The sequence below is a fragment of the Neofelis nebulosa genome, chromosome 5, assembly GCF_028018385.1.
Source record: "Neofelis nebulosa isolate mNeoNeb1 chromosome 5, mNeoNeb1.pri, whole genome shotgun sequence".
NCBI classification, from domain to species: Eukaryota; Metazoa; Chordata; class Mammalia; order Carnivora; family Felidae; genus Neofelis; species Neofelis nebulosa.
In genome coordinates, this window is record NC_080786.1 from 152,231,307 (window position 1) to 152,257,242 (window position 25,936).

The 25,936-nt window shown below is 44.6% G+C and overlaps 1 protein-coding gene across 10 annotated transcripts in view; it reads left to right on the plus strand.

The window, feature by feature from the left end:
- Positions 1 to 245: 245 nt before the first annotated feature.
- Positions 246 to 25,936, plus strand: part of KCNJ15 (potassium inwardly rectifying channel subfamily J member 15) — a 78,538-nt gene continuing 52,847 nt past the window's right edge. For 6 of the 10 annotated variants that reach the window (XM_058732000.1, XM_058731999.1, XM_058731998.1 and 3 more), the window contains exon 1: positions 246 to 563. The gene's annotated coding sequence lies outside the window, so the exon portion shown is untranslated. The remainder of the gene's footprint in view (positions 564 to 25,936) is intronic. The other 4 variants (XM_058732006.1, XM_058732005.1, XM_058732004.1 and 1 more) reach the window with 1 other exon arrangement.

Sequence of the window (25,936 nt, forward strand, 5' to 3'; positions counted from 1 at the left end):
GAACTTTTCACCAGGTGGTTCTTTCTTTGATGGTAAAACCCTATTTTTTTTTCTTTGCTCACTTGGGTTGATTAAAAGTGACCCTCCCTCTTTTCCCCCCCAAAATACAAAACATAAGAAACGAAAAACCATGTTCACTGGCTTTTGCCACAGCATGGACTTTCCTTTTCAGAAAAGGAACTTCAGGCCCTACTGAACTGGCAACCCCATGTTGAGGGAGAGAGAGTCCCGCCCTTGGATTGCCCAATGCGCTGGGTTGTGGTAAGACCAAGGCTTGTCCAATTCCTGTCAACTCCAAGGATGTGGAAGAAATTTCGTGTGAGATGAGCGAGTCTGCGGAGATGTTTAAAACCCAGGACCCTGGTGCCTTCACTTAGACGAATCTAAGTTCTCGTTCTACGTCACACTCCACACTTAGTGACAGAGAGCCACACGGCCAGGTGACAGCGCACACACATCCAGCGTGCACACACACTCTTCGTGGAAGCCTTCCTCATCCTGTCCTTCCCTCAGCACCGGAGTCCGGGACTTCCCAGAGGAACAGAACAGGACCAGTGGGAGTGGTAAGTGTCCAAGCAGAAAAGGGTGCGGAATGGCTTTTCGCAACAGGTAGCTTGGTGGCTGGATGCCTCCTGTTCTCCTAACACGTGGCCAAGATCGTCTGGAGTTTTGGAACTGGAGGCTCACGGCAGGAGAGAACGGGCAGAACTTGAAGGTGAAAAGCCCAGGGTAGGATTGAGTCATAAGAGAGGTTAAAAGTGTTGCCAAATATTCAGATCAGACTGTGAGTGTCGAGGGAAGGACAGGAGCATGACTTTGGTGCTGTCCATTTCTTTGAATTGGTTAGACTGAAAGAAGTAAGCACAGGATAAGAGAGAAATCCCTATGAAACAAACGAGCTGGAAAATCCTGGCTGTGCTCCCGGCTGATCTGGGGCAACGTGGAAAGGCGGAACGCAATTCTCAGACCACCTCCCACCCCACCCCCCATCTTAACGTCCTTTGTAGATGTTCCAGAGGACTCGGTGGTGGGGGCGGGGCGGGGGAGGTCTTTCATTAGCATAGGGCTCGGTTATGGAAAGACTACATGATTTTGCTGTGGAGGGAAAGTCAGCCAATGTGAGACCTCCGATTTTCACAGCATAAAGTGAGTACATGACAACGGCAGTGCTCCTCAGTGGCGAATAATGTGTTTGTGAGGATGTGAGCATAAAACCCGGGACGTTTGCCCATCGCATGGGCTCACGGCTTTCCTTGTTTGCTTCTATTGCTGCAACTCTGTGAGAAAGTGACACGTTCCCTTTTCTTGGTGACTGATTCAACACCCTCTTGTCACATTCATCACACTTTTCTCATTTTTTTTTTTTTTTTCTCTAGGACTCACAGTTCTGCTTCTGGCCTCTCTTGGGGTTTCAAGATAGTTATTTTTCTCATCTGTTCCTTTTTTTTTTTTTAATTTTTTTTTAACGTTTATTTATTTTTGAGACAGAGAGAGACAAAGCATGAACGGGGGAGGGGCAGAGAGAGAGGGAGACACAGAATCGGAAGCAGGCTCCAGGCTCTGAGCCATCAGCCCAGAGCCCGACGCGGGGCCCGAACTCACAGACGGCGAGATCATGACCTGAGCCGAAGTCGGCTGCTTAACCGACTGAGCCACTCAGGCGCCCCATCTCATCCGTTCCTTTTTAGCTTTGTGCGAAGCAGCCATAGAATCGATCACATGCCTTGTGGCGTCCCTTGGAAATCAACTTTCATGTTTTCCGATCACTGGGCTTTTGGTGGAACTCCTTGAATACCGATTGAGAGGTTCCCTTGGCTAAGTTACCAAAAACAAGTAAATTCAAGTGAAACATTTTAAGTAAAATCTCCACGGGGTCCTGCTTGTTTTTTTTTTTCTTACTCTGCATAGATAGCAATGATATTTATTCTATTACCAGTAATAGCATCAAAACAAAGGCATTTCACTTCTCTAGATCCTTTCTTCTTTAAGAAGACTGTCTATTAAATGGGTGGCAAGCAAATTCAACACTTCATTAGACCCTGCTAAATTACAATACCGAGTATGGTAGTTAAATAGAGGCACGGTGCGGGCACTCCTCTGTGGCAAGTTATAATTTTGCACCTAGACCATTTTCCTAACTGGATGCCCCTGGAGCTCCAGGACAAAAGTTGAAAGTAGCAAAAACATTCTATTCCTTAGTTTTATTGTAAGAAATAAGGGGCAAGTATGTAAGCTTCTATCAGCCTAACGGATTAATAAAAGCTGAAGTGTTGATTTTGTACAATTACTGCTACTAAGCACTGTATACAGTGGTTCAACCGGGAGCTGTTTTGCACCCCCAAGGGACATTGGTCAATGTCTGGAGATCGTTTCGGTTGTCGTAACTGGGGGGAAGGGACGCTGCTGTCTTCTAGTGCATAGAGGCAAAAGATACCGCTAAACATCCCGGGATGCACAGGACAAAGGGACACTCCCCAACAACAAATAATGATTTAGCTCAAAATATCACAAGTGGAAACACTGGAAAACGCTACCATAATGAATGATTCCTCCAAGGAAACCAAAACTCATACTACACGACTGATTTACATGGATTCGACTTTATAGCACCTTTATTGAGGTGTAATTCACATACCAAAAAAAATGCACCTCTTTGGAGAGTGTAATTCAATGACTTCTAGTTTGTTCGGGCTTGTGCAATCACCACGATCAAGTTTACACTTTTCTCACCCTCCGAATGTCACATTTTAATCCACTTTAGTCATTTCGCCCCCACCGTCTCCGCCCCCCAAGCCCTCGACAGCCACAGATATGCCTGCTATCTGTATAGAATTGTCCTTACTGTGCGGCTTTCATATCCACGCGATTATATGAGAGGCCACCTTTTGTGCCTGGTTTCTTTCAGCATCATGTTATCAAGGTTCATACATGTTGTAGCATGTATCAAGACCTCATCCCTTTTTATTGACGAATGGTGTGGTGTATGAATAAACTATATCTCCTTATGCATTCATCAGTAGATGGCATTCAGCTATTTTGAATAGTGTTGCTTGAACATGCACGTACAAGTTTCCGTGGCAATGTATGTTTTCGTTCTCTTGGGCACAGACCCAGGAGTAGAATTACTCGATCATCTACCTCCATGTTTCCCGTTTCGGGGAACAGGCAAACTGTTTTCCTAGTGCAACTACTTTGCATCACTCCTAGTAATGTATGAGGTTTTAATTTCTCCCTTCCGTGTCTTTTTCATTATAATTATCCTCGTGGGTGGCAGGTAGCATCTTATTGTGGTTTTGATTTGCATTTCTCTAATGACTAATGACAGCGAGCATCTTTTCAGTGTGCTGGTTGACCAGCTGCTTATCTTTGAAGAAATGTCCATTCAGATCAATCAGGAATTTTTTTAAAAAATTTTTATTATTAAGTTGTTAAAAAGACTTTATATAGACACAAGTCCCTTAGCAGGTATATGATTTGCAAATGTTTTCTCCCATTTTGTGGGTTGGCTGTTCACTCTGTTGGCAGTGTGGTTTACAACTTAAAAGTTTTCAATTTTGATTAGGCTCCAATGTATCTATTTTTTGTCCTTTTATTACTTGTGTTTTTAAAGTCATATTCGTGGCTTTGCCTAACCTTAGGCCGCAAAGGATTGCTTTCATGTTTCCTCTCAGGAGCTGTATAATTTTAGCTCCTACATTTAGCTCTATAGTCTATTGTGAGTTAATTTTTTTGTATAATGTAACGAAGGCATCCAACTTCGTTCTTCCGCAAGCGGGCATCCAGTTGTGCTGGCCTCACTTATTGAGAAGACTTTTCTGTCCCCATTGAATTGTCTTGGCACCCTTGTTGAAATTAATTGATCACAAATGTGAAAGTTTATTTGGGGCCTCAATTCTATTTTATTGATCTGTCTGTCCTTATACCAGTTCTACATGTTCTGGTTTATTGTAGTTTTGTAATAAGTTTTGAAATCAGGAAGCCTGAGCTGCTCAGCTTTATTCTTTTTCAATCTTGTTTCAGCTATTTGGATCCTTTGGACTTTCATAGAAACTGACAATTTCTGAAAAACAGCTAGCTGAGCTTTTCTTTTTCATGTTAATTTTGAGAGAGAGAGAGAGAGAGAGAGAGAGAGCACATGAGCAGGGGAGGGGCAGAGAGAGAGGGAGACACAGAATCGGAAGCAGGCTCCAGGCTCTGAGCTGTCAGCAGAGACCCGGATGCGGGGCTCGAACCCATGGACCGCGAGATCATGACCTGAGCCCAAGTCGGACACTTAACTGACTGGGCCCCCCAGGCACCCCCCCCAACTGAGATTTTAATAGACATTGCATTGAATCTGTAGATCAGTTTGAAGAATATTGCCATTTTAACAATATTAAGTCTTTCAGTCCACAAACATGAAATGCTTTCTTGTTTATTTTGCTTTCCTTTCATTCCTTTCGACAACTTTTTGCAGTTTTCAGTGTACAGGTCTTACATTACTTTTGTCAAGTTTACTCCCAAACATTTTTGGGATCTCGTTATAAATGGAATTGTTTTCTTAATGTCATTTTCAGATTGTTCATTGCTAACATATAGCAATATAATTGATTTTTGTAAATTGGTCTGATATCCTGCAATCTTGCTGAACTTGTAATTTTTTAGTGGACTCGTTAGGGTTTCCTATAAATAAGACAATGCCATACGCAAACAGAGATAATTTTCCTTCTTCCTTTATAATCTAGCTGGATTTTCTTCCTTTTATTTCCCTAATTTCCCAGGCTAGACCTTCCAACATAGTATTAAATACATGTATCAAGAATGGACATGTTTGGGGCGCCCGGGTGGCTCAGTCGGTTAAGCATCCGATTTCGACTCAGGTCATGATCTCACTGTCCGTGAGTTCAAGCCCCGCCTTGGGCTCTGTGCTGACAGCTCAGAGCCCGGAGCCTGCCTCGGATTCTGCGTCTCCCTCTCTCTCTGACCCTCCCCCATTCATGCTCTGTCTCTCTCTGTCTCAAAAATAAATAAACATTTAAAAACATTTTTAAAAAAGAGTGGACATGTTTGTATTGTTCCCCATCTTAGGGAAGAAGCATTCAATCTTTCGTCGTTAAGTATAATGTTGTCTGGATATTTTTGTAGATGTCCTTTACCAGGTTGAAGAGAGTTTATTTTCTTCCTAGTTTGTTGAATATATTTTTTATCATGAATGGGTGTTAGATTTTGTCAAATGCCTTTTCTGTTCTTTTAAAATGATGTGTGGTTTTGTCCTTATTCTATTGATATGGGGTATGACATTAATTGATTGTTGGATGTTAAACCAGCCTTACATTTTGGGGATATATTCAACTTGGTCATAGTGGATAATCCTTTTTATATATTGCTGGATTCAGTTTGCTAGTATTTAGCTGAGGGATTTTTGGGTCTATATTCAGAAAAGATATTGGTCTGTAGTTTGGAGAGTTTTCTTACGATGTATTTGTTTGCTTTTTGTGTCTGTGTGATGTTGGCCTCATAGAATGAGCTGAGAATTGTTCCTTCCTTTTCTATTCAAATGCTTTGTGAATTGTTGCTATTAATTTATGTTTAAATGTTTGGTCAAATGTAATCATTGAGTCATCTGGGCCTGGGTTTTTCTTTACAAGAAGTTTTTAAGTTAGTAATTTAATCTTTTTACTTGGGATCATGACCTGAGCTGAAATCAAGTCGGATGCTCAACTGACTGAGCCACCGAGGCACGCTCGCGATAGTTTGCGTCTTTCTAAGAACTTGTCCATGTAATGTGTGTCCGTGGCACAAGGCTGTTCATACTATTCCCTTATTATTCTTTTTTTATTTCTATAAGATTAGCAGTGATGACTGCTCTGCTCTTTTATTATTGATTTTAATAACTTGAGTTTTCTATTTTTTTTCTTGGTCTAGCCAAAGCTTTGTCAATTTCGTTGATCTTTTCAAGGGATAAACTTTTGATTTAATTAATTTCTTACATGGTCTTTCTGATCTCTGTTTCATTAATTTCTGCTGAAGTTTTTAATATTTACTCCCTACGATTACTTTAGCTTTAGTTTTCTCTTACTTTTCCAGTGTCTTAAGGTGGAAGTTTGGGTTATTGATTTGAGATCATTTTTCCTTTTTTAATGTAGGTGTTTATGGATGTGCATTTCCTTAGAACCATTGCTTTACTCGTATCCTATATGTTTTGATATGTTATGTTTAGTTGTTTTTCATCTCAGAGTATTGCCTAAGTTCCTTTGTGATGTATTCTTTGATTGGTTATTTAGCAATGTACTGTGTATTTCCACATATTTGCTAATTTCCCAAACTACTTTTTATTATAGATGTCTAATCTCACTCCATTGTAGTTCAGAGAATATACTTTACATGATTTCAAACCTTTGAAGTTTACTAAGCCTAGCATATGGTCTATCTGGAGAAACGTTCCATGTACACTTGAGAAAAATATCTGTTCTATTGTTGAGTAGAGTGGTTTATAAATGTTTGTTTGTTCTTGTTTGTTTGTAGTGTTTTTCAAGTCTTATATCCTTTTAACCTACTTCCTAATTATTCTATACGTTATGGAAAGTGGGATATGGAAGTCTTCAGCTGTTATTGTTGAATTGCCTATTTCTTCTTCGATTCTGTCAGTTTTTTGCTTTATCTGTTTTGGGCCACTGTTTTTAGTTGCCTATATGTTTTCAACTATATTTTTCTGATCAGTTGATGCTTTTCATCATTATAAAATATCCTGTTTATCTCTATTAACATTTTTTTTAGGGGGGGGTCTTAAAATCTACCTTGCCTGATATTAGTAGTTTCTTTTCTGGTTGCTGTTAGGATGGCATATCTTTTTCCAGCCTTCTGATTTTCAACCTATTTGTTTTGCCTTGTTTTGTTTTGTTTTTAGAGAAAGAGAGAGAGGGAGAGAAAGCATGCATGCATGCACGTGCGTGAGCTGGGGAGGAGCAGAGGGAGAGGGAGAATCTTAAGCAGGCTCCACACCCAGTGCCTGACAGGGGGCTTGATCTCACAACCGTAAGAACATGACCTGAGCCAAAATCAAGAGTCGGACGCTTAACTGACTGAACCACCCAGGCGCCCCATCAACCTATTTGTATCATTGGATCTCAAGTTCGCATCCTGTGGACAGCGTAGAGCTGAATCATATTTTCTTCTCCAATCTAACAATTTCTGCCTTTTGATTAGACTGTTTAATCCTTTCACATTTAATATTGTTATTGGTATGGTTGGATGTGTAGCTTCCATTGGGCTTTTTGCTTTCTACATATCTCGTGTCACATTTCGTTCCTCTATTTCTCTTCACTACTTTCCTTTGCATTAAATGCATATTTTTAGTGTAAGACTTTAATTTCTCCAGTGACTTTTTTCCTTTGTTTTTGAGTAATTTTCTTAGGCTTAGAGTAAGTTATTGTCTAGGGTTTATGGTACATGCCTTAACTTATTGAAATCGACTTTAGACATGCTAACTTAATAACAGTGGGATATAGTAACTTTTCTCTTACAAAGCTCCAACCTCTTCCCTTGTTTTGTAATATTATTGTTATACATATTATTTTCTGTAAGCCCAACAGTAAACTGCTGTAATTTTGACTTTATATAATTTCATCTGTTTTAAGGAAGCTAAGATCAGAAAGGACAGAGACTGTATATTTCAAGGCTTTGTTGTGATCGATTTTTTTTTTTATGTTTCATTTCTTGTTCGCTACATTTGTTCCTGTAGATTCCAGTTACCATCTGGGTAACCATAGCTTCGTTCCTTTCCACCTCCTTTATGCTATCATGGTCATATATATTACATTCACATACGTTATAAGCCCTGAACCATATTTTGACTAAAAGTTCTACACAATATGGTGTGAAGTGATTAGTTATTGTAGTCCTGGGTTTCATGTAGACCAAAGAGAAATACGCAAATGAAACGACTTATTTTCAGCAAGATATAACAATGGCAAGCTTAAGGGACATCCTGACTTTGTGATCTCTTTGACAGACTGACTAAGGCTGGGTCTAACGATCTCTAATTCATGAAAGAGTACTTCACAACTGGGAACTTGTTTTGAACTGGCCAAAGATGCTCTGAAACCCTCACAGCTGCTTCAGTGTCTGATTTTCCTGTGGTTATACAGACCCAGCTTGAGTGGTGTCATATTATTATAGAGTTCCTTCTTGCCTATATAAACATTTCAATACATACGAGTTTATGCACAAAGACATCTGCTCTTTTGGAAAGCTGAGTAGTGAGGGACTTGTTTTTGTGATGTTCCATATTTCTGAATTTTAAAATTTGTTCAGCATCCCAAGTCTGACAAGTTCAAGAATGAAATGAAAGGCCAAGCTGGCAACAGAGGTGTTTTCTGACTCATGAATTAGCCATCCAGGTAGAGGCAATACCTGTCGGGCAGGTTGGGTGTGTTACTAGATCACTTTCTCCATGCTTCAGCGGAGGGTGATGTCCAGACACCCACATAAAGTAGTTCCCTCTAAAATCAAGAAATGCTGGGAGTTCAGCTGAGAACTTCGCTTTCCCAAAAAATCAATATGGTCAGTGAAAGGTTTCAGTAGATTTAACAGGTTTTTGGACACGGAGACTCTAGTTTGGGTCTTGTCTGTCTTTCTTTCTTTCTTTCTTTCTTTCTTTCTTTCTTTCTTTCTCTTTCTTTCTTTCTTTCTTTCTTTCTTTCTTTCTTTCTATGTTTATTTATTTTTGAAGGAGAGAGAGTGTGTGTGTGAGCAGGGAAAGGGCAGAGAGAGAGAGGGAGACACAGAATCCGAAGCAGACTCCGGTTTCTGAGTTGTCAGCACAGAGCCTGACGCGGGGCTCGAACTCATGAGCCGTGAGATCATGACCTGAGCTGAAGCTGGATGCTTAACCAACTGAGCCACCCACGTGCCCCTGGAGCTTTTCTTGAAGTAGTTTAAGAAGTTTCTTCCCTTTTCCTTTTGCCTTTGTTTGTTAGAAAATCTGTCACCAAACTGCTTCCGGTTTTGACTAAACTCTCTCTTCTTTTGCCCAAAGAGTTGAGCTGGAATTTGAGCATATTTGTTACTCCTCGAAAAGAAGGTGTAGACGCTCCCACTATGACCCCACGCAGGGCTGTAATGGGAGCCCCGTGAGGGGGATTTGTCCTCCTTCTTCTCTCTGACTGTGTGCTCACTCAACAGCATGAATGTTTAGCATTTTGTCTTTGACGTATGGACTATTAAAAATACTAAGATACTGAGTACTTACAACTACTCTAAAAAACCGCTTCAAGTCAGCGTCTGTTGGTCTGCGAAGCCCTCTGGAAGTTGTCTGTTAACTTCTACCGACAACAAAGAGAAATGTGGAGGTAAAATACTTGGATCTCTGATGAGCTCCAGTCAGAGATGATTTCTCTAGAATAAGTATGTAGTTTTTCTAAACATAGGCCATTTAGACTATGCTAACATTTCTATTCTGCAATTGTGTTGTTGCTTCCTTTTGCTTTCCTTTGTACTCATTCATTTCTTCAAAAAATAAATAACTGTGGGGGCACCTGGGTGGCTCAGTCGGTTAAGCATCCGACTTCAGCTCAGGTCATGATCTCACAGTCCGTGAGTTCGAGCCCCGTGTTGGGTTCTGTGCTGACAGCTCAGGGCCTGGAGCCTGTTTTGGATTCTGGGTCTCCCTCTCTCTCTGCCTCTCCCCTGCTCATGCTCTGTCTCTCTCTCTCTCTCTCTCTCTCTTTCTCAAAAATAAACATTAAAAAAATCTTTTAAATAAAAAATAAAACAAATACCATGTCGTTTCATCCAAGTGCTTGTATGGAAAGGCCACACCATCGGGGGCCTGCTTCCAGCTCTCCCCACTTTCTGCATTATCTTCCAGGTCAGGATGGGACCTCCTGTTCAGCTTACTGAGGGCAGTGATGGGGGTTTTAGCTTTGGTCAGTTGCCTGTACCTGGCTAACACGATTTCCTTCATCATCGCTTGCACTGGCTTCTAGTGTCAATTTATGCAAATAAAATTCTAATTATATTTGAAGAAGCCCGTTGTCATTCCCTTCATGACTTCTTAGCATCCTTGCGCTCACTCCTCCACCAGGTATTAAGGGACGGAAGCCTATATTCTCTTCTCTCTTCACATCTAGCACGTTACCAATGGAAGAATCGTGCTCAGTTAACAGTCCCCCTTCTTCCTGACACATTGGTTCTCTCAGGCACCTTCGCAGTATGACTTAGATATATGCGTGGCTCCCCACCCAAAACGCTTGGCTCTGAACCTCTCTCCAAATTCTACTGGAGACCAATCTCCGGACCATTTTCCAGCTGTGAAAGCAGGCTCTGTCTGGGAACTTATGTCGGCTCGCTTCTCCCCAAAGGAGTCTGGCCCAGAAAATATCCAGGGACTTCATGACTTAGTCCTAGGCGTGTCTCCAGTATTTTGATGTTCACCTGTTCACATCCCGGCACTAAATTCTACTTATGAGGTCAAGACACAACTCAGTCACAGTTCTATACTTGGAGCTGTCTTGAGCTAGAAGCAGCGGAATAAATTCGGCTTGTTTTTCAAGCCTCGAGAGACCCAGAAGCAGGTGGTGTAGGGATTGGGGGCGGGGGCAACTCACAACGTCACAGGGACGCAGGTTCCCTCTTTCTTTCTACTCAGTACAGGTTTGAGTCTCCATACCGCAAGGGGGGCGGTTGTTATGCCACCAGCAGGAATAGGGAAAAGGTGAAGGGTGACATTGACACGGCCAGTTAAGTCAACTCCTGTGAAGATGTCTTCCAGAGGCGGGGGACCCCTTGCCCAAAATTGAGTTCAGGTGTTGATGCTGATACCGTACTTGCATTCACCCAGAGGGCATAGAAAGGTTTGCTACCGATATAGTGAGGCTTTATGGGGTGAGCAGGGCAGATCATCCCAAGATGATCCCCAAATATCTTAAGACAGCAGAGAAAGGAGCCTGCTTGTACTTTACTGAGAGTAGGAGAGGAGGCCAGGGGGAGAGTTGCTACATGTGGGTCGGAGCTTGTGGGGTCGAAACTTTCCACCACCGGCAAAGGAAGGAGCACCCAGGCTTGGTTCTCAGCTTCCTAGATGTGGGGCAAAAGAGGGAGGGAGGTGGGGCTTACAAGCAGTCAGAGATCAGAAATGGAGTCAGACTCTATCACACCGTCTTGTAGTCTCCTGCTTATCTTTCGTAAGCGGCTGAGAAGCGTAGGGTTTAACTGCCACGGAGGAGGCCTGACTGTTCGCGCAGAAAGAGTTCGTGCTGGTGAGTTAGGCAAGTCCCAGCCTCTTCCTTCGTACTGTCCTCACTCAGCAACTATTGCAATAGTCCCTCCTGGTGTTCCTCATTTGGACGTGAAAAGTGATCTTGGCTGTCCATCAAGATCAGTGGCGTTCAGGCGCTCTGTTCATTTTGGGCAGGTGACGGGGTCCAGCGAACTGTAGCAATGTGAGCTTTCCCAGGGCTCAGAGGATCAACAAGGCAACTCCGAGAAGGGGCTAGCACCACCCTTTGGGCCAGAGCAGGACCCACAGTGTGTGCTCGATATAAACACAAGCACGCGAATGCAGGCGTCTTAAAGCTCGATCACCACGACACCTCTTGTTAATTGCAAAGACAAAACAAAGGCACATTATTTAAAAACCAGCCTAATTCTGACTTCCAGGTCGAAGGCTGTAATGATTTAAACCTGGGAGAGAAGTCCTCTGAAAGATTATTCATAAAAGGAAGAAATTTTTCCCAGTGGAAGGACAAGAGGACAAAAATAGAATAATTAGATAAAAGTATTTTCCAATACTATATTGTCCAGGGTTTGGCATGGAAAAACAAGGGTGTAGGAGAAGAAGGTTTCTCCCTTGGGCTCTCTAAATCCCTTTACCTGTCCTTCCCTTACAAAGCATTTTTGGACTCAGAGCTCACTCCCTGGTTAAAGACAGCCCTGCAATTGGAAGGCAGGTCCCTTGGGAAGGTCTGTAAGTTCAAATCCTACCAGTAGGTTGGCAGCCGTGACAATGGACATCTAGGGTGTTTCTGGATGGAAACACCAGAGGCTTGAACTTGAAGAAATAAGCCATTTCCCACTGAACCATAGAAGCTATGGTGCCCGGCTTGCTGATACAGGAGGAAGAGAAGGTCTATCCACATGGCATAGATGGATGGAGAAGCATTCAGAACTCGTTTTTATTTCCTTTTTTTTTTTTTTTTTGCACATTTTCAATACTTCAAGGAGCCAGATGTTCCTGGAGGCATGTTCACACTTGCCGCTAAGAATTCAACCAGAAATCTCTTTGATGTCACATTTACGTTACAACTTTGATATTTGTAACCAATCCTCAGTTCCCACGAGATTGCTATCTGAACGGCCCAAGGTCACAGAGCCAAGCCAGAAAATACACCAAATTTAATAGCCACCTAAGGCACTTATCCTGCTTCCCCAGAGAACCCATGGGCAACTCACAGGACTCCCTTGGCAGGGAATCTGAACACAGGAGTTCTGAAAAACCTCTTCTGGGTCCTGATTCATTTTAATGTGCCCCACCCCCCACCCCCCGACCGGCCCCGCCTTTCTTCTTTTGAAGAGCTTCAAACAAAAATAATTTCCACTGTAGCTGGAAAAGTAGAAAAGTTACTTAACTCCAGCCACATTTTTGGTACCCTATAAAAGCTAAATAAAAAATAACAGTTCAACAATGGACGAGGTACTGCTTAGATGTGCAAGATCTTGGCAGGCTCATGAGCAAACCAAAGGTAGGGGGAAAAAAAACCCATCAGCTCCTCCAACCTTATCTCAAAATACAAATTAGAGTCACGAGGGAAAGACCAGCACCTCCGCCCAGGGCACAGGAGCATCCCCGGCTTCTCACCTCACCTTGAAATGGGAACAGCAAACATCCTGCGCATCTGCTTTGCTGTGACGGCCCGACAGCAGAAAAAGGACATTTTTGCCACGACTGTATCACTTCGTGCAGGAGTTTGGCTCCCGTCTCCTGATCTTGTCAGCAAAATTGACACTGAAGCGTTAGAACAAGAGTCTTGGTTTACGTACGCTTTCCTATGAGGTGCAAATTTGCACACACAGGCACCGATTTAACTGCCACCCCCTTGCGGGGCTTCGAGTTCTGGGGTCCATTCCCTAGTCCTTCCGCTCGTTATGAAAAACTAGATACAGCCCTCGGGTTTACTAGTCATTTCTACCTCCCCTCACCCTTGTAGCGCCAGGGACCACTGTAGTAAAATACACTTCATCGCAGTAATGGCTGTTTCCCGCCCTCTTTTTTGACGACCAACAAGAAATGTAGACTCCCACCATGGCACTGCGGATGTCAACCTCTTGTGGCCTCTAGACTTTCCAAAGTCGGCAACAAGTTAAAACAATGGGGAGTTCTCAAAGGTCATCAAGACAAGACCGTCTTCAGAGAGCCCGATGGCTGGATCAGAGGCACTCTGTCCAGTTTCCCGATTGAAAACGGTTAGAAAGTCGCTAGGAAGTTCTGAAAAATCAACCGCGGTTACGATAACAAGTTAAGCATTAGCAAGGAAGTTTTTCTTGAGTGTGAGTCTTGATGCGTGGTCTGGGCTTTGCCAGTAATCTTACACCGGTTGTCTGTTTTCCTTTCAGAGGCGGGTGGGAAGTCATTCCCCCAATGCATCTGGGTTGTTGAATATCCATTATGTTACAGGGGCCTATTCCTTCTTCCAAAACAATGATAATTTTTATGGAGTCTAAGTGAAAACAGGAACATTTGCTTTCTTAGGGGTAAAGTTCTTGGAATATGACAAGGAGTGAGTACATTTCTTGACCAAATAACGCTTAACCAGACATTGCTTTCACAATTGACTTTTCTTAAAAGAAAAAAAAAAGATTTATTTTTTTAAATGTTTTTATTTATTTTTGAGACAGAGAGAGACAGAGCGTGAGCAGGGGAGGGGCAGAGACAGAGGGAGACACACAGACTCTGAAACAGGCTCCAGGCTCTGAGCTGTCAGCACAGAGCCCGACGCAGGGCTCGAACTCACGGACTGTGAGATCATGACCTGAGCTGAAGTCGGATGCTTAACCGACTGAGCCACCCAGGAGCGCCCCCCCCACCCCCCAAAAAGATTTAACAATGCAAGCGTTTGGTCTGTGAAGCTCCAGAGTTTTCCTAGGGCTCAGTTTCTTTATATTATTTTATTTTATTTTATTTTATTTTATTTTATTTTATTTATATTTGTTTATTAATTTTTTTAAATGTTTATTTATTTTTAGAGAAAGAGAGGAGAGAGAAAGAGAGGAGAGAGAGAGAGAGAGAGAGAGAGAGAGAGAGAGAGAGAGAGACATAGAATCCAAAGCAGTCTTTAGGCTCCAAGCTGTCAGCCCAGAGCCCGACTCGGTGCTCGAACTCACAAACCGTGAGATCATGACCTGAGCCGAAGTCAGAGAAGTCAGACGTCCAACTTACTGAGCCACCCAGGCGCCCCTCCTGGGGCTTAGTTTCTAGAAAGGCCCACCTCCCATGAAAGGCTTCTGTGGTCAACAGGTGGTACCAGCCATCAGTGTATTACTCACAATAAAAGTGGCACGTGGGCATTATTATTGCTGTTGAATCGAATAAACACACCCCCAAATTGCTAATTTGTTCAAATTATTGAAAGATTCTCTGTGATTTACTGGATTCGATGAGTATGCAAATATAATAATAATAAAAAAAAAAAAAAGCCAGGAGAGACAGCATCATGGAACATATTGTACCTTATTGTAAAATAAAAATAGCCTTGGACAGCCCGTGGAATGTGTTCTAGCAGCCTAATCAGTTCTTTACTGTGGTTTTCCTGCCGGTCGGGGAGCCCTGCGTCAGAGACTGGATGCCAAGTGACTGGTTTGCGTTTTGGTGAGACATGTTTTTCTTGCTGAGAATTTTCAGGTCTGCAGTTTCCCTAAGTGCAAGGCAGCTAGGTCACCTTCCTGTGCGCTGGGGCACTGCCTTCGTGCCAGGTGTCTCATCGAAGGCTGGGGTACGGGAGCTCAGATCACCAGTGGACCCCAGGAACCTACAGCCTCTGTGGTGAGGCCGGCCGGTCACCTCCCTGTCCCTGGCAAACGGCAAGGATGGGGGTGACCCACCGGCATTTCCAACGTGTACAAAGGCACTCGCTCTCCAGATCCAGACTCTGTGCTACAAACAGCAAATTCATGACAATGTGTGCAGTTGAGGCAACTACCTAAGTCAATCTGGGCAAAGCGATAAGAGATTTTCACCCTCCGTGGATTATCCTAGGGTTTTTTTAGCCTAAACTTTTCTTTTTTTTTTTTTTTTTTTTTTTTTTAAATTTTTTTTTTTCAACATTTTTTATTTATTTTTGGGACAGAGAGAGACAGAGCATGAACGAGGGAGGGGCAGAGAGAGAGGGAGACACAGAATCGGAAACAGGCTCCAGGCTCCGAGCCATCGGCCCAGAGCCTGACGCGGGGCTCGAACTCACGGACCGCGAGATCGTGACCTGGCTGAAGTCGGACGCTTAACCGACTGCGCCACCCAGGCGCCCCTAGCCTAAACTTTTCAAGAATGACTTGCTCTTTTCTTTCTTTCTTTTTTAATTAAAAAAATTTTATTTCTTTTTTTTTTTTTTTTTTTTTTTTAATTTTAACGTTTATTTATTTTTGAGACAGAGAGAGACAGAGCATGAACAGGGGAGGGGCAGAGAGAGAGGGAGACACAGAATCGGAAGCAGGCTCCAGGCTCCAGGCTCCGAGCCATCAGCCCAGAGCCCGATGCGGGGCTTGAACTCAGGGACTGCGAGATTGTGACCTGAGTTGAAGTCGGACGCCTAACCGACTGAGCCACCCAGGCGCCCCAAAAAATTTTATTTCTTTATGAGAGAGAGAGAGAGAGAGAGAGAGAGAGAGAGAAAACAAGTGGGGGAGGGGCAGAGAGAGAGGGAGACCCAGAATCCCAAGCAGGCTCCAGGCTCCGAGCTGTCAGCGCAGAGCCTGATGCGGGGCTCGAGCTCATGGACCGTGAGATCATGACCTGAGCCAAAGTCGGACACTTAACTGAGCCCCCCAGGCACCCCAAAACCGCTTTCTTCTGTCCAGGGAGGGATTATCCTCAACAGATGCAAGAGTACTGGCCGTCGTGGCTGCCTCCCTCCCTGGGCTCTGGGCATCTCTACCCGATGCTGTGCTCCCAGGTCACCTTGTTTTGTTCAGGCAAGACCCAAATGGTGCATTTTTCATGCTCTTTCTTGGTTCTTTACCCAAACAGAAAACATAGTCAGGGAGCCGGGCCTACTGTGGTTATGAGCTTCCCGGATCGACCCAAAGTTGCTTCTAGATACATGCCATTCCCTCTGCTGCTTCTCTGCTGCTTATTTCTGCCCCACTGACAGCGCTCTGGGGATGCCCGAGCACCAGGGTTTCACGCGGGTCTCCACACAGAAAAGATCCCTGCCCTGCAAACACACGAACGCACACATACACATGCGAACATGCGCCCTTAGAGCCAAACCAAACAAACACCCAGGGCAAGGAGTTTAAAGACGGAGGCCTGTGCAATATTTGTTATCGATGCCCAAGGAGCTTTGTTTCAAATTCTTACCATGCCCACAAGCTCTGCAAGGTTTCCTCCCCAGCCCGCCCCACGCCTCGCCTACCACACTGGCACCCTTGTTCCCCCGCACACCCCCAAACCCTCCCTTCTCCGGCCTCCCCTCTAGGACTCGACCTGCTCAGCCGATTCCCCCCATCTCAGCGCCAGACGAGCCTCTTCAGTGGCACATGCCCGGCCTCCTGGCCACCTCACTGACCCCCATGACCCCCATGACCCCCGTCATGACTTCCATGACCCCCATGACTGCCCTCCTTGTCTTCTTTACCTCCCGACGAATGAGGCTTTTGTATGTTTACTTAGAAGCTGATGGTGAAGAGGAAAGAAAGTGGGACTGCGTGGAGGGTCTGCTCTGTTTACCGCTGTCTTCCTAGCTGGTAGGAAGGCGCCTGACCCATCGCACTTGGTTCAACTTGGTGAACGTCAAATAAACAAAGTTGTCAAGCCAAATGGTCGGTGTACAAGGAGGAAACAAATGGTGGAGGTTCGACTCCCTGCCTCTCCACCCGGCGCTGTGACCTCAGCACGGTCTAGAAAGAGAGAAGGACCCAAGCCTGAGAGTCACCGAGCAAGTCTTTATTTAAGTAACAAATGGCCAACAATGGAAATGTGGCTAAAAGATGGGACATAGCTTATGTCTAATTCCGAAGCACTGAACACCTCTCGCCCTTGTCTGTGCCATCAGTGAGACTTGGGCTAGATTTTTCGGAAGTTAAGATTTTGAATGGGTTTTCAAGCTACAACGTTTGGGGAGTATTTATCTTCTTTCTGACTTTTTCTACTGGGCTGTAATCTTCTGAAGGGCAGGGTTATAAAGTGAACATCTTTTCATTCTCTTATATTCCCAGGACAAACCTTGCGCTTGGAGCTCGGTAATTCCTTGTTGGAAAGAACCCCTTTATTTCTGGAGACTTCCTGTACGTCTTGTGACCAGGAAGTCTGTTTCGAACAATACACTTCATACCGTTTGATCTGTCGAATCGAGGATCAGCAATTTCTTTTTTTCTCAAAAAGACCAGACAGTAAACATTACGCATTTTGCGAGCCATACTTCCTTGTCACAATTCTGTCACACCACCGTTTTAGCATGAAAGTAGCCATAAACACAAATGGGCATGGCTGCATTGCAATAAATCTTTATTTATAAAAACAGGTTGTGGGCCGCATTTGACCTTTGGGCTATAGTTTGCTTTCTCCTGTGCTAGCCTATTCTTACCATAAAATAACCATTCCTAAAGTGAACTGTTCGGTTCTCTCGTGTTGAATTGGATGTAAACTATGTGAGATCATTTTCATTTGCATTTCTAGTGTTATTCATTTGTTACTTGAATAGAGACTTGCTCAGTGACTCCCAAGCTTGAGTCCCTCTTTATTCCCTTTTCAGAAGGTATGAAACTTGACCCACTTAAGAAAAGTACCGAGGCACTGCCTTCTTTTTTTTTCTTCCTTTTTCTTTTAAATAATACCTCATTTTTGTGACTCTCCTGTTGACACAAACTGAACCTGAGACAAAGCTCCTAGCGCCGGCTCACTAAGCTCTTTGTGGTCAAACTGGTTTCTCACCCACCAGACTCCGGGAGAGAGAAAGAGAGGACTGTACCAGATTAGATGTGTTTTGAGGAGGGATCAATATGTAATATACACCAGACTGTACCTCCTTCATTCTCCCTGGGTCTAACAACAGCTAATTCCCATGTACAAATTGTATATGTCCTCCACAAGGGAGGACAAAGGGATGGGCTTTGGTCCCTTAGTTGCGACCCTAAAAATGCCAGGAAAGCAGAGATGCGTTGACATTCCAGGCTTGGTACAGAAACCCGAACGGAACCGAGCCCTAGGAACTGACCGTGGACCACTGCCTTTCTTCCTCTGGTGGTTACCAAAACCCCCTCTGCATAGCTGTGCCTTCCACTTTGCCTCTGTCTGATCTGGAACAGATTGGAGATTGTCTGTAGAACTTTTGACTTCCCGGGCCCCCGAGTCTCCAAGTGCCCCCTCTAAAGATATCTAAGCCCAGCCAAAAAAAAAAATCTTTATCTCTGGTTCCACCTCATTCTCACACAACCCAGAGTTCAAAATGACCTAGGGAAGTGGGAGAGAGTGAACTTTTTCTTTTGACTCCTGGAAAAGTTGTGTCTTATCCCAGGCCCTAGGGACAATGGCACTGGTGGCTAATGAGACAGTGGGGATTTGTCTTGTAAACTTTAAGGTATTTAGTCTGCAGAACTAATGGGAACCAGTAGGTACTCCAGACTAAGAACAGCCTCTTTTCTTCTTAAGAAGAGGTCGTCGAAGTCACCAGAGGGCTGGACTGGGAACAGAGCAAAGGGCCAACCAGGGGCCGTGGACACAACCAAAGGCAGATGACCACATGGACACGGTGGGTCCAAGATGCTCTTTTCAGGATGGGGAAAGGTACAGCCAGCCCTCTCTGTGACCACGGAAGGGGTTCTCAGCCTTGGTTTCAAACCCATCATCTCAGGATGGGAAACACAATATTGACGTCCAGGCCTCACCCCAGACCAACTAAATCACAATCCCTTGGCTGTTTACAAAGTTTCTCTGGGTGATTCTAATGTGTAGTTGGGGTTGGGGAACTCCATTCCACTTCATTACTGTCACAGTGCTGAAAACACTATCGGAAGGAAGTTACTAAAGGTTACCAGTCTCCCCACCGGTCCCTCCCTTGAGATCCTCCTCATCTGAAACTAGGCTGTGAGGTCACCTTGTAAATGATTCCACTTATATATTCTTCTCCAAAGATGAAGGAGGGGGCATCTGGGTAGCTCAAGTTGGTTAAGAGCCTGACTCTTGATTTCAGCTCAGGTCATGATCTCACTGTTTGTGAGTTTGAACCCCATGTCGGTTTCTGCACTGATAGCGTAAAGCCTGTTTGGGATTCTCTCTCTCTCCCCCTCTCTCTCTCTCACACAAAGTAAATAAATAAACTTAAAAAATAAGTAAATAGGGGCACCTGGGTGGCTCAGTAGGTTAAGCATCTGACTTCAGCTGAGGTCATGATCTCGGGGTCGGTGGGTTTGAGCCCGCGTCGGGGTCTGTGCTGATGGCTCGGAGCCTGGAGCCTGCTTCGGATTCTGCATCTCCCTCTCTCTCTGCCCCGTCCCCACTGGTGCTCTGTCTGTCTGGCTGTCTGTTTCTGTCTCAAAAATAAACCATAAAAAATAAATAAAATAAAACTTAAAAGATGAAGGATGTCTACAACTAGAAATCAAACGGGACTCCAGTCTGATGTCATGTGTTCAGTTTTGGCCATTTCTGTTCTTCATGACGTGACCTGTTACTGCAGCTCAGTTAACCCTGAGGTGACCCACATGGGTGGCTGTAAAATACAGTGATTCAGAGTGTGAGCTTTGAAGTGAGACCTGGGTTTGAATCTCTGTGCCTCAAATTACTAGCTCTTTGGTCTTGGGCACATGACTTAACCTAAAGCCTAGTTTTCTCATCTATAAAGTGGAAAGAATAATCCTTATCTCAAAGATTTGTTTGCAGAGCAGGGAGGCAGAGAGAGAGGGAGAGAGAGAATCCTAAGCAGGCTCTGCACCATCAGCACGGAACCTGACACAGAGCTTGAACTCATGAACTGTGAGGTCATGACCTGAGCCAAAACCAAGAGACAGATGCTTAACCGACTGAGCCACCCAGGCACCCCTGATTTGTTAATATGATAATAAGTGCACTATTAGAATAAATAACTTGATAGATAATAATAATTAAACAAGGCAGTGGATATAATACACCTAAGTCAAATTCCTGCTCCATGGTAAGACTTCAACCAATGATGGTTTTTATCATTAAAACCAAAATGAATGGTGTGTCTGGGCCAGAGTCTCAATTTCTTTTCTCAAGGGATAATGGTTCAAGAATAAGACTCAAACCCATGAAGAAACTCTTGATTTTTCTTGAGCAGTGAGCCCACTAAAGTTTTCTTATGTTGCCAAGTACAATCAGATCCAAGGGTATTGGTTACTGTCAGCATACAATGAGGACAAACTTTTGGAGGAAACTTTCTGCAGAATACAGGCCAAAAATAAAAATTCCAGGGCTGCCTTTGATTTTCTTTGAATGCACAGAAACTCATGTGAGGGATGAGGATATTTCCATATTCCCTACTATCTGCTGGAGGTTAAGAGATGACGTATAGTAACCTGAAGAGAGTGTTTCTATAATCATGGTTGAAATGAGTGTTAATCATTTAGGCAAAGTATGAACATCCCCAGTGCTTGATTTCAATTAAAAAAAAAAAGTAGAAATATACCATAAAGCAAGTAAAGTTCCAACATAATCTTTAGGAGGTAAATTATGTTTCATGTCCCCCTACCTTGTGACCACAATATTGGCTACCTGGCCAATATGGTGTGTGTGTGTGTGTGTGTGTGTGTGTGTGTGTGTAAGGGCCAAGTATTTACCTAGTTGTCTATCAGACTGGTAGAACCAGTCCTACTCCACAAAATTTCTAGAACTTGCTCTTCACAATAGTATAAATGCATGTTTGAGAACCAAACTTGAACCTCGTCTTTCTGACAGGAGACATTTTATTTTATTTTTTTAATTTTTTTTTTTAACGTTTTATTTATTTTTGAGACAGAGAGAGACAGAGCATGAACAGGGGAGGGGCAGAGAGAGAGGGAGACACAGAATCTGAAACAGGCTCCAGGCTCTGAGCTGTCAGCACAGAGCCCGACGCGGGGCTCGAACTCACGGAACGCGAGATCATGACCTGAGCCGAAGCCGGCCACCCAACTGACTGAGCCACCCAGGCGCCCCATGACAGGAGACATTTTAAATTGGAGGCTATCCTGACCTTCAATTCAAAGAAAAACAGAAAGTTCCACCAGAAAGTCAGAAAATGAAGGACAGGTGGGTGGATGGATGGGTAGATAGATAGACAGATGATAGATTTAATAAAGCCCTGGAATGAGAAGAAATGCCTGTTATTCTGTACCCCAAAGCTCCCAAGGCCACTCCACACTTAGCCTCCAGGCAGAAAGACGGTATCACTGTTGTCAGGTTGGTGACAGCGGTTTTTTTTTTTTTAATAAATGAGTTTTTTTAATGTTTATTTATTTAGAGAGAGTGGGGGAGGGGCAGAGAGAGACAGGGAGAGAGAGAGGGTGAGAGAGAGAAACCCAAGCAGGCTCTGTGCTGTCAGTACAGAGCCTGACACAGGGTTTGATTCCAAGACCGTGAGATCACGACCTGAGCTGAAATCAAGAGTCGGGCCCTCAACCGACTGAGCCACCCAAGTGCCCCCCCGCCCTTTTAAAAAATGTTTTATTTATTTTTGAGACACAGAGGGAGACAGACCATGAGTGGGGGCGGGGCAGAGAGAGAGGGAGACACAGAATCCGAAGCAGGCTTCAGGCTCTGAGCTGTCAGCACAGAGGCCGACGTGGGGCTCGAACCCACATACCTTGAGATGACCTGAGCTGAAGTCGGACGCTTAACCGACTGAGCCACCCAGGTGCCCCGAGGTGCCCCTTTTTAAAAAATAAACATAACATCACTATCTGGCATTGGGCATCCTGACATTTGTTCATTACAGGTCCTCAGAAAACAAACCTAAAAAGCAGAAAACAATTTTCAAAACTCAAGGTCCAACGACCCTGTTTGCACACAGCAAAGTCGGCCCCTGCGTCTCCCCTGCGTGTTTCATCCCGTGCCGGTTTCCCCCCAGGCTTCCCCGTGTGCCAGGGGACACACACACCAGGAACACACACACACACACACACACACACACACACACACACACACGGTCTTGCGTGTACCGCTGTAGACAAGCTTTCCACTCCTCGCCGCTCCCCTAACAAAACCAGACGGGACCTTGCTGACGCAGGCTTCCCTCTTAACTGAAATTCCATCTCTGGGATGCAGTGAACTGACCAGCGTCGCTGCTTCCACATTTGGCCCCTGCTGACCCTGCCCAAGTGGTTTCCACACCCCCAGGTTTTCACTGTATACTTACCGCTGGTAGGAGTGCATTGCCTCACCAGGAACCGTGAACCGTCAGCGCACCCCCACCCCGTATCTCTGTTCGCACACATAACCAAGTTAGTTGTATCTGTATTTGATTCAGTATCAGGGCAGAGTCAACACGTCAGTAGCAAACAAGAAACCGGAGGGGTGTTTGTGCAACGTCAAATATTGTTTTAGGTTCTATCACCAAGATTGGAGATAGATTGTCAAGCTTGATTTCTGGGAATGCTAATGTCCCATAAAAGTCAAGAAATAATGCTTAACTCAGTGGTATAAACCTTCTAGCTTATCACTGCAATGCAAGGCACTTCAGGAAAACTGGCACGATCAAACTCGTTTCCTAGGAACGAGCTAATTAGGTCCTATTTATTCAAGTAATCTGAACTCTTTGACTACCCAAGTGGTTTTCGATAAAGAAAAAAATATAACGATACTCAGAAAACCCTCGGAAGCCCTTAGCCCTATGTTGCCGTCCTTGGAAGAAGAAGCAGGACTTCTGGGGAATGAAATCATTGGAGATATTTTAGGCCGGCTCACGGTCTCTGTGTGAGGACCGGTAAAAACAGCAGATCTTGGAGGAATCCAAGTCTCCCACAATTGAGCTGTCCCACAATTCATTGCAAACACAGAAGAAAAGAGCATCTAGGGGTTGCAAACCCCAGGGTTTGCCTGGGTTCAGGCAAAACAAGCGAGTGTCCTGTCACAGTGGCCGAGCGCCATGGGCAGGAAGAGTGTCTTGGCACCAGCCCCCTTCCCCACAGAACCCTGCTCGCCGGGGTCCCCTGACAGAGCGCTCATGGAACCAGACACATCCCTCGTCCTCGTCTAAACTGCACGAGAACCCGGGAGATAAATTTCCTTCCCTTAGTTCACTAGCGCACAAACCAGCTCAGAGGATTCAGTGAACTTCCCCCCGGTCATGCAGTCAGTACATTCTAGAATCAACTCCATGCCTATCTGAGACTAAACCTATACGTTCCCCCCCGTTCCAGCGTACTGTTTTGCCAGAAAGAAATCATATCACAGTTCAGCATTCCGAGGCAAGGATTACATTTTGGGTTCATTTTTTTTTTTTCTCTGTTGGTCTCCACACTATGGAGCGAGAGCTGACGGGTGAGATAAGATATACCATTAAACAATTTGAAAAGCAAAACATGACGCTGTTTGCCCAAGAGATCGCTGCGAGTCTAAGCCGATAACCCGAGGGTTCCTGTTGGTGCACATGCTCCACTGGGGGATAAGGGCTATTTATTGACTGATAAACCGTAATGCCGTGCCTTTGGAATCACCGCCGCCTAGTAAGTACACACAGATTTCAGAAGGGAAGTGAGCGAAGGCAAGTGTTCAGTGATTAGCAGAAATTCGACAATGGGAGTAGGGTGACAACTTACAAGTTGTTAGTCAGTCAACGCTCGCTCCGGACGGGGGTGACCCACAGTGGTGAACCAAAGCAGTTGGGACACAACAGATGATGGAGATAGAAAATGTTGGGGCACCTGGGTGGCTCAGTAGGTTAAGCGTCCAACTTTGGCTCAGGTCATGATCTCACAGCTCGTGGGTTCGAGCCCCGTGTCGGGCTCTGTGCTGACAGCTCGGAACCTGGAGCCTGCTTCGGATTCTGTGTCTCCCTCTCTCTCTGCCCCTCCCCTGCTTGCACTCTGTCTGTCTCTCTCTCTAAAAAAAATAAATATGAAAGAAATTAAAAATAAGAAGAAGAAAAAAAAGAAAAAAAAAAGAAAATGTCCTCCAGCACGTGGCCAAAAATAAATGCACAAAGGGGGAGTAACCTGAGGGATATTTCTTAGTGGGGGGAGGAAAGCCAATCCAGTATGCCGTTTCCAGCCCGGATACGTGCTGTCAGCCACCGAGGGAGTTGAAGGAGGCACAGCCTGGCTTTCAGGAGCCCAAGCTTGCCTCGGAATTCTCCAGATCCTCTTATTCGGGCTGGACTGTCAAGGAGAACAAAGAAAGAAAAAGGCGTCCTTTTACTGGCATTCTTTATCATCTCTTTGCCCTGCTGATGACTCGGCAGCGTCTACAAGTGCCCTTGATAAGGGGAAATGCCGTGCGAGGACAAGAGTGACCATGGACAGTCTTCCCCTTGAGCCCATTTCTCGTTTAACACAGGTGTGTGTACCTTTGGGTAGATCGGCGTGAGGCAGTGTTTCCCTAAGCAGTGTGGACCCTCTGCTTAGGTTGACAAGGAATAGAAGGGGTTTACGGCTGGTATTTTAAGAGTGCCTGGTACCCTCTTTCTGCACTCCTGCTCCGTCTTCGGTGTGAAGTCCTTTAGAGTTTGTGACAACTTGGCTGGGATCTTTCACTTTGCACAATTTAAGCCAAATTGCATCACTCAGTTTTTCCACAATAACTAGAATATTTGGCCACAGGCACAATCCCGCAATGGGAAAGATCCAAAAGCAAAAACCCCAGTTATTTACCCAATTTTGCTAATAGTAAATGTCTGAAATGAGTCCTAGGTGCATTTACGTCCTGTAGAAATAAGGGTACTGATGGAGAATCAGGATGTTTTATGACATTCTTCCGTGTGGCTATCAGAGATAGGAGCTATATGGGCTCATAGGGAAGTGGTTCAGGATGCTACAAAAGAAAGAGTTACAGCCTAATCATTTCAATAACTGGTAAATCAAATAAAAAGAGCCAGAAAACATGCAATGCGCTCCCAGTGGGCTGTGCCAGAGGCCAGGGGCTGAACTTGGGAGAAGTGGACAAGAGGCTCTGTGTATGTTCAGGAACCAAAACCTCAGGGCAACAAGTGTCAGAACAAGCGAGGCCTGTAGGGAGGGAGGGGACCGTTTGATGCGATGTGCTGATGAAGGATAGTGTCCACATCACCAGATGGAATCACACACCTCGCTTGCCCTTTGATATTTCCAGCCTAAAAAGAAAGATGCCCCATTGACTTGGTGATTTATTTTATTTTATTTTATTTTATTTTAGAGCATAAGTATGCAAGGAGGGGAGAGAGTCGGAGGCAGAGAGAGAGAGAGAAGAGACAGAGAGAAGGAAGGAGAAAAAGGGAGAGAGAATCCCAAGCAGGCATAACGCTCAGCATAGAGCCCAATGTGGGACTCAGTCCCGCAACCCTGGGATCATGACCTGAGCCAAAATCAAGAGTCGGACGCTCCACTGACTGAACCACCCAGGCACTCCGACTTGGTGACTTTTTATCACTCTCCAAGGAGCAAGCACTAAAATATTCACTGCTTTTGTCTTCCCCAAGTGATCATTGAAATTATTCAGGGTGATAATACCATTTTCTGTACGACTCTATTTTAAATATTCAAAATGCAAATCTTGGATTCTCCAACACAGACTCAGTCTACTGGGTGCAAAATACTGCATTTGCCCATCTGGTAGAGA